Consider the following 7408-nt stretch of genomic DNA (forward strand, 5'->3'; position numbering starts at 1 on the left):
AGTCAGAACTCCCTTGAGAGTATGTTTCTTATTCCAACCTTAGCTCTTTCCTTTGGAGGACATGGAGAGTTTTCTCTAAAACTCGTGACTACCTACCAGAGTAAAATTATCATGAAACTTCAGCATTTACCAAACTTTATGCAAGTAATATGCATTAAAATGAATAAAAATAAAATAGAATTACAGTCCAAAGTTGTGAATGTAATGTCTTTCAAAGCAACAAAATTTAAGTTTGTACTTATAAAGACTTGAAACTAGTTATTACACGTATAGTATGCTAGATATTAATGTATTTGTAGTTTAATGAAGCTTTATCCTTCACAAACATCTTTGTTCAATTGTCAGCATTAGGTTTTATGGGAGAGAAAAGCATTTTTCAGTAAACTGTCTCCCTGTAGGGTTCTTTTACTAATATTAAACTATTTTGAACCCTGGACTTTTTGTAATATAAAATTTGCTCAGGATATTATCACTATAGAAAATAGGAATGCTAGCTTTTTGGCCAGAACAGCCATATTCCAGTAATTCGCCAAAATGACCAACAAAAAAGGGAAAGAGGAGGGGCAGCCACTACATGTTCTCTAGGCCTTTTAGAAAACATGGAGTTGTTCCTTTGGCCACATACATGTGAATCTACAAGAAAGGTGATATTGTAGATATCAAAGGAATGGGCACTGTTCAAAAAGGAATGCCCACAAATGTTACCATGACAAATCGGGGAGAGTCTACAATGTTACCCAGCATGCTGTTGGCATCATTGTAACCAAACAAGTTAAGGGCAAGATTCTTGCCAAGAGAATTAATGTGCGTATCGAGCATATTAAGCACTCTAAGAGCCGAGATATCTTCTTGAAACGGGTGAAGGAAAATGATCAGAAAAAGAAGCAAGCCAAAGAGAAAAGCACTTGGGTTCAACTGAAGTGTCAGCCTGCTCCACCCAGAGAAGCACACTTCATGAGAACCAATGGAAAGGAGCTGGAACTGTTGGAACCCATTCCCTATTAATTCATGGCATGATGCGTGTAAAGAAAATAAAAGACCTGGACTGTATAAATGTTTCTCTTAATTGAGAAGAGTGTGTGACCCCCCTCCCCAAAACAAATGTTTAAAACATATTTTAATTGTGTCTGAATTCAGTGGGTGACATCGTTTTACTTTTCAAATTCAGTGGTTTTTCTTCCTGAAAGATGTGAGGTAGTTTGTTGTGCAATATACTCCATTGGTTAATAAACTGCTAGATATTATTTATAAAAAAAAAGAACATAGGAATACTAGAGAATGCTGTTCTCATTTATATATCTCTTGCTTCAACAAGTGTGTTGTAAAATTTATGTTTATGACAATTAAAGAGGAAACAGAAATATATATAAAATTCTCAAACAATCATATTTGGATAAGTTACCTACTCAAAGCCAATTAGTAAACACCTAACCTTCTGTGTGCAAAGAGTTTTGGTTTAAGATCTCTGGTTTAAGATCTTTGGTTTAAGATCTCTGGTTAAGATCTTTGGTTTAAGTTTAAGATCTCTCCACTACAGTCAGGAGTAAGACAAGCATGCCCACTGTTTTCACTGCCATTTAGCATTGTGTTGGAGTTATTAATCAAATGGAATTAGACAAGGAAATCAAGGCATGAGAATTAAGTAAAATTGGGAGTGAGTCAAGATGATGGTGTGGGAAGATGTGGAGTTAGCATCTCCCCACAACTAGGGCCGCTGGTGGGGGACTCTGATGCCCAAGAAGACAAGAGGAACCCCAGGGTGAACTGGTAGGATGTAGGGGGACTGAGGGGGGAGGAGAAGTGGAGGCCAGACAGGACTGGTGACCCTGAAGCCAGGGAGATCAGGAGAGGCAGGTAGAAGGGGCCATCCAGGAGGAGCAGGAGAAAAGCAGAGGGCAATTGCCCTGCCCACTCGAGCCCAGAAAGCCTGCTGAGTCCCAGGTGAGGTCCCCTGTCCTCTGAGACCAGGGGTTGGGGACACCCCTGGGCCCTTTCTGTTCCTTCAGCCTAATCTTCACCCGCCAAAGCCCCCAGAGCCTTTTCCAGTCCTTTGGGTCCTGAACATGGGCCCCACCCACTGCCCAAACCTCACCCTTGCTTAGGCCAAGCCCTCCACAGCCAAGGCCTTCTCCCCACCCTCCTTTTCTTTTTTCTTTTCCCTCCTCCTCTTTTTTACTATTGTGGTACTGATGTACCTTCTGGTTGGTGATTCATCTATATTTTTATTTTTACATTCTTTCTAACATATCTGTTAGTTTCCTAGTCTAATTTTATTTTTTAATTTTTTTTTTTTTGCCACCCCATGCAGCTTGTGGGATCTCGGTTCACAAGCCCAGGGTCGGGTGGAAGCTCCTGCGGTGGGAGCACTGAGTCTGAACCACTGGACTAACAGAGAACCTCAGACCCCAGGGAATATTCATTGGATTGAGGTCTCACAGAGGTCGTCATCTCAGTACCAAGACTCAGCTCTACCCAATAGCCTATAAACTCCAGTCTTGGAAGCCTCAGGGCAAACAACCAGTAAGGTAGGAATACAATCCCACTCATTAAAAATAAAAAAAAAAAAAGAGACAACAAAAAAATATGTTACAGATGAAGGAGCAAGGTAAAAACCTACAAGACCAAATAAATGAAGAGGAAATAGGCAATCTACCTGAAAAAGAATTCAGAGTAATGATAGTAAAGATGATCCAGAATCTCAGAAATAAAATGGAAGCACGGATTGAGAAAATACAAGAAATGTTTAACAAAGATCTAGAAGAACTAAAGAACAGAGATGAACAATGCAATAACTGAAATGAAAAATACACTAGAAGGAATGAATAGTAGAATAACTGAGGCAGAAGAATGAATAAGTGAGCTAGAAGACAAAATGGTGGAAATAACTGCCGAGGAGCAGAGTAAAGAAAAAAGACTGAAGAGAATTGAAGATAATCTCAGAGATCTCTGGGACAACACTAAATGAACCAATGTTGAAATTATAGAGACGCCAGAAGAAGAAGAGAAAAAGAAAGGGTCTGAGAAAATATTTGAAGAGATTACAGTGGAAAACTTCCCTAACATGGGAAAGGAAATAGTCATCCAAGTCCAGGAAGCACAGAGAGTCCCATACAGGGTAAACCCTAGGAGAAACACACCAAGACACATATTAATCAAACTAACAAAAACTAAATTCAAAGAAAAAATATTAAAAGCAGCAAAGGAAAAACAAAAAAATAACATACAAAGGAATCCCCATAAGGTTATCTGCTGATTTTTCAGCACAAACTCTGCAGGGCAGAAGGGAGTGGCAGGGTATATTTAAAGTGATGAAAGAGAAAAACATACAACCAAGATTACTATACCCAGCAAGGATCTCATTCAGATTTGATGGAGAAATCAAAAGCTTTTCAGATAACCAAAAGCTAAGAGAACTCAGCACCACCAAACCAGCTTAACAACAAATATTAAAGGAACTTCTCTAAGCAGGAAACACAACAGAAGAGAAAGACCCATAAAACAAACCCAAAATAATTAAGAAAAAGGTAATAGGAACATACATATTGATAATAACTTTGAATGTAAGCAGATTAAATGCCCCAACCAAACAACACAGACTGGCTGAATGGATACAAAAACAAGAGCCATATATATGCTGTCTATAAGAAACCCACTTCAGACCTACAGACACATACAGACTGAAGGTGAAGGGATTGAAAAAGATATTCCATGCAAGTGGATATCAAAAGAAAGCTGGAGTAGCAATACTTGTATCAGGTAAAATAGACTTTAAAATAAAGATTGTTACCAGAGATAAGGAAGGAAACTACATAATGATCAAAGGATCAACCCAAGAAGAAGATATAACAAATATAAATGTTTATGCACCCAACATAGGAGCACCTCAATATATAAGGCAAATGCTAACAATGATGAAAGGAGAAAACGACAGTAACAGAATAATAGTAGGGGAATTTAACACCCCACTTACACCAATGAACAGATCATCCAAACAGAAAATAAATAAGGAAACACAAGCTTTAAATGACACAATAGGCCAGATAGATCTAATTGATATTTATAGAACATTCCACCCAAAAGTGGCAGAAAACACTTTCCACTCAAGTGCACATGGAACATTCTCCAGGATAGATCACACCTTGGGTCACATATCAAGCCTCAGAAAATTTAAGAAATAAAATTGTATCAAGCATCTTTTCTGACCACAATGTTATTAGATTGGAAATCAATTTATAGGAAAAAAACTGTAAAAACACAAATACACGGAGGCTAAAGTGTACTACTAATTAACCAAGAGATCACAGAAGAAATCAAAGAAGAAATAAAAAAGTAAATAGAAACAAATGACAACGAAAACATGACAACCCAAAACCTATGGGATGCAGCAAAGTTTATGGCAATTCAATCTCACCTCAAGAAACAAGAAAAATCTCAAATAAACAAACTGATGCTACACTTAAAACAACTAGAGAAAGAAGAACAAAGTAAACCCAAAGTCAGTAGAAGGAATAAATCATAAAGATCAGAGCAGATATAAATGAAATAGAAACAAAGAAAACAATAGCAAAGATCAACAAAACTAAAAGTTGGTTCTTTGAGAAGATCAACAAAATTGATAAACTGTAGCCAGACTCATCAAGAAAAAAAGGGAGAGGATGTAAATCAATAAAATTAGTAATGAAAAAGGAGAAATCACAACTGACGCTGCAGAAGAACAAAAGATTATAAGAGAATACTACAAACAACTATATGCCAATAAAATGGACAACCATGGAGAAACAGACAAATTCTTGGAAAGGTACAATTTTCCAAGACTGAACCAGGAAAAATGAGAAAATATAAACAGACCTATTATAAGTAAAAAAATTGAAAGTGTAATTAAAAATCTTCCAACTAACAAAGGTCCAGGACCAGACAGCTTCACAGGAGAAATCTATCAAACATTTAGAGAAGAGCTAACACCAACTCTTCTCAAACTCTTCCAAAAAATTGCAGAGGGAGAAACACTCCCAAATTCATTCTATGAAGCCACCATCACCCTGATACCAAAACCAGAAAAAGATATCACAAAAAAAGAAAATTACAGACCAATATTACTGATGAACATAGACGCAAAAATCCTGAACAAAATACTATCAAACAGAATCCAACAGTACATTAAAAGGATCATACACCATGATCAAGTGGGATTTAGTCCAGGGATGAAAGGATTCTTCAATATATGTAAATCAATCAATGTGATACACCACATTAACAAATCAAGGAATAAAAACCATATGATCATCTCAATAGATGCAGAAAAAGCTTTTGCCAAATTCAACACCCGTTTATGATAAAAAAAACTCTCCAGAAAATGGGCATAGAGGGAACCTACCTCAACATAATAAAGGCCATATATGACAAACCCACAGCAAACATCATACTCAATGGGGAAAAACTGAAAGCATTTCCTCTAAGATCAGGAACAAGACAAGGATGTCCACTCTTGCCACTCTTATTGAACATAGTTTTGGAAGTCCTAGCCACAGCAATCAGAGAAGAAAAAGAAATACAAATTGGAAAAGAAGAAGTAAAACTGCCACTGTTTGCTGATGACATGAAACTATACATAGAAAATCCTAAAGAATGCCAACAGAAAACTACTAGAACTAATAAATGGATTTGGTAAGGTTGCCGGATACCAAAGTAATGCCCACAAATCTCTGGCATTCCTATCCACCAACAATGAAAAATCAGAAAGAGAAATCAAGGAAACACTCCCATTTACCATTGCAACAAAAAGAATAAAATACCTAGGTATAAACCTGCCTAAGGAGGCAAAAGACTTGTACTCAGAAAATTATAAAATACTGATGAAAGAAATCAAAGATGACATAAACAGATGGAGAAATATACCATGTTCTTGGATTGGAAGAATCAATATTGTGAAAATGACTATACCACTCAAAGCAATCTAGAGATTCAATGCAATCCTTATCAAACTACCAATATCATTCTTCACACAATTAGAACAAAAAATCTTACAAGTTGTATGGAAACACAAAAGACTCTGAATAGCCAAAGCAATCTTGAGAAAGAAAAACAGAGTTGGAAGAATCAGGCTCCCTGACTTCATACTATATCACAAAGCTACAATAATCAAAACAGTATGGTACTGGCACACACAAAAAATATAGACCAATGGAACAGTATAGAATGCCCAGAGATAAACCCACATACATATTGGCACTGAATTTACAACAGAGGCAAGAACATACAATGGAGAAAAGACAGTCTCTTCGATAAGTGGTGCTGGGAAAACTGGACAGCTACACATAAAAGAATGAAATTAGCACACTACCTAACACCATACACAAAAATAAACTCCAAATGGATTAAAGACTTCAATGTAAGACCAGACACTATAAAACTTTAGAGGAAAACATGGGAAAACCACTCTTTGACATAAACCACAGCAAGACCTTTTTTGACCCACCTCCTAAAGTAACAGAAATAGAAACAAAAATAAGCAAATGGGATTTAATTAAACTTAAAACCTTTTGCAGAGTAAAGGAAACAATAAGCAAGACAAAAAGACAACCCTCAGAATGGGAGAAAATATTTGCAAATGAAACAACAGACAAAGGATTAATCTCCAAAATATACAAATAGCTCATGGAGCTCAATATGAAAAAAACAAACAGCCCAGTTAAAAAATGGCTAGAAGATCTAAATAAACATTTCACCAAGGGAGACATACAGATGTCCAGGAGGCACATGAAAAGATGCTCAACATCACTAATAATTAGAGAAATGTAAATCAAAACTACAATGGGGTATCATCACACACCAGTCAGAATGGCCATTACCAAAAACTCTAGAAACAATAAATGCTGGAATGGGTGTGGTGAAAAGGAAACCCTCCTGCACTGTTGGTGGGAATGTAAATTGATATGATCACTATGGAGAACAGTATGGAGCTTCCTTAAAAAACTAAAAATAGAACTACCATATGACCCAATAATCCCACTACGGGGCCTATCCCCTGAGGAAACCATAATTCAAAAAGAGACATGTGCCACAATGTTCATTGCAGCACTATTTACAATAGCCAGGACGTGGAACCAACCTAAATGTCCATTGACAGATGAATGGATAAAGAAGATGTGGCACATATATATAATGGAATATTACTCAGCCATAAAAACTAATGAAATTGAGTTATTTGTAGTGAGGTGGATGGACCTAGATTCTGTCATACAGAATGAAGTAAGTCAGAAAGAGAAAAATACCGTATGCTAACACATATATGTAGAATCTAAAAAAAAAAAAAAAAGTACTGATGAACCTAGTTGCAAGTTGCAGGGCATGAATAAAGAGGTAGACATAGAGAATGGACTTGATGACATGCTGTGGGAGGGCTAAGCTG

General features: G+C 36.7%; 1 pseudogene across 1 annotated transcript; it reads left to right on the forward strand.

Annotated features, from left to right (window-relative positions):
- The first annotated feature begins 547 nt into the window (after nucleotides 1–547).
- LOC309961256 (large ribosomal subunit protein eL21-like) lies at nucleotides 548–1005 on the forward strand (annotated as a pseudogene). Its single transcript has one exon. The product of its transcript is annotated as a large ribosomal subunit protein eL21-like (transcript).
- The last annotated feature ends 6403 nt before the right edge of the window (nucleotides 1006–7408 follow it).

Source organism: Leucopleurus acutus (assembly GCF_964270905.1).
Source record: "Leucopleurus acutus genome assembly, chromosome: 4".
Taxonomy (NCBI): Eukaryota; Metazoa; Chordata; class Mammalia; order Artiodactyla; family Delphinidae; genus Leucopleurus; species Leucopleurus acutus.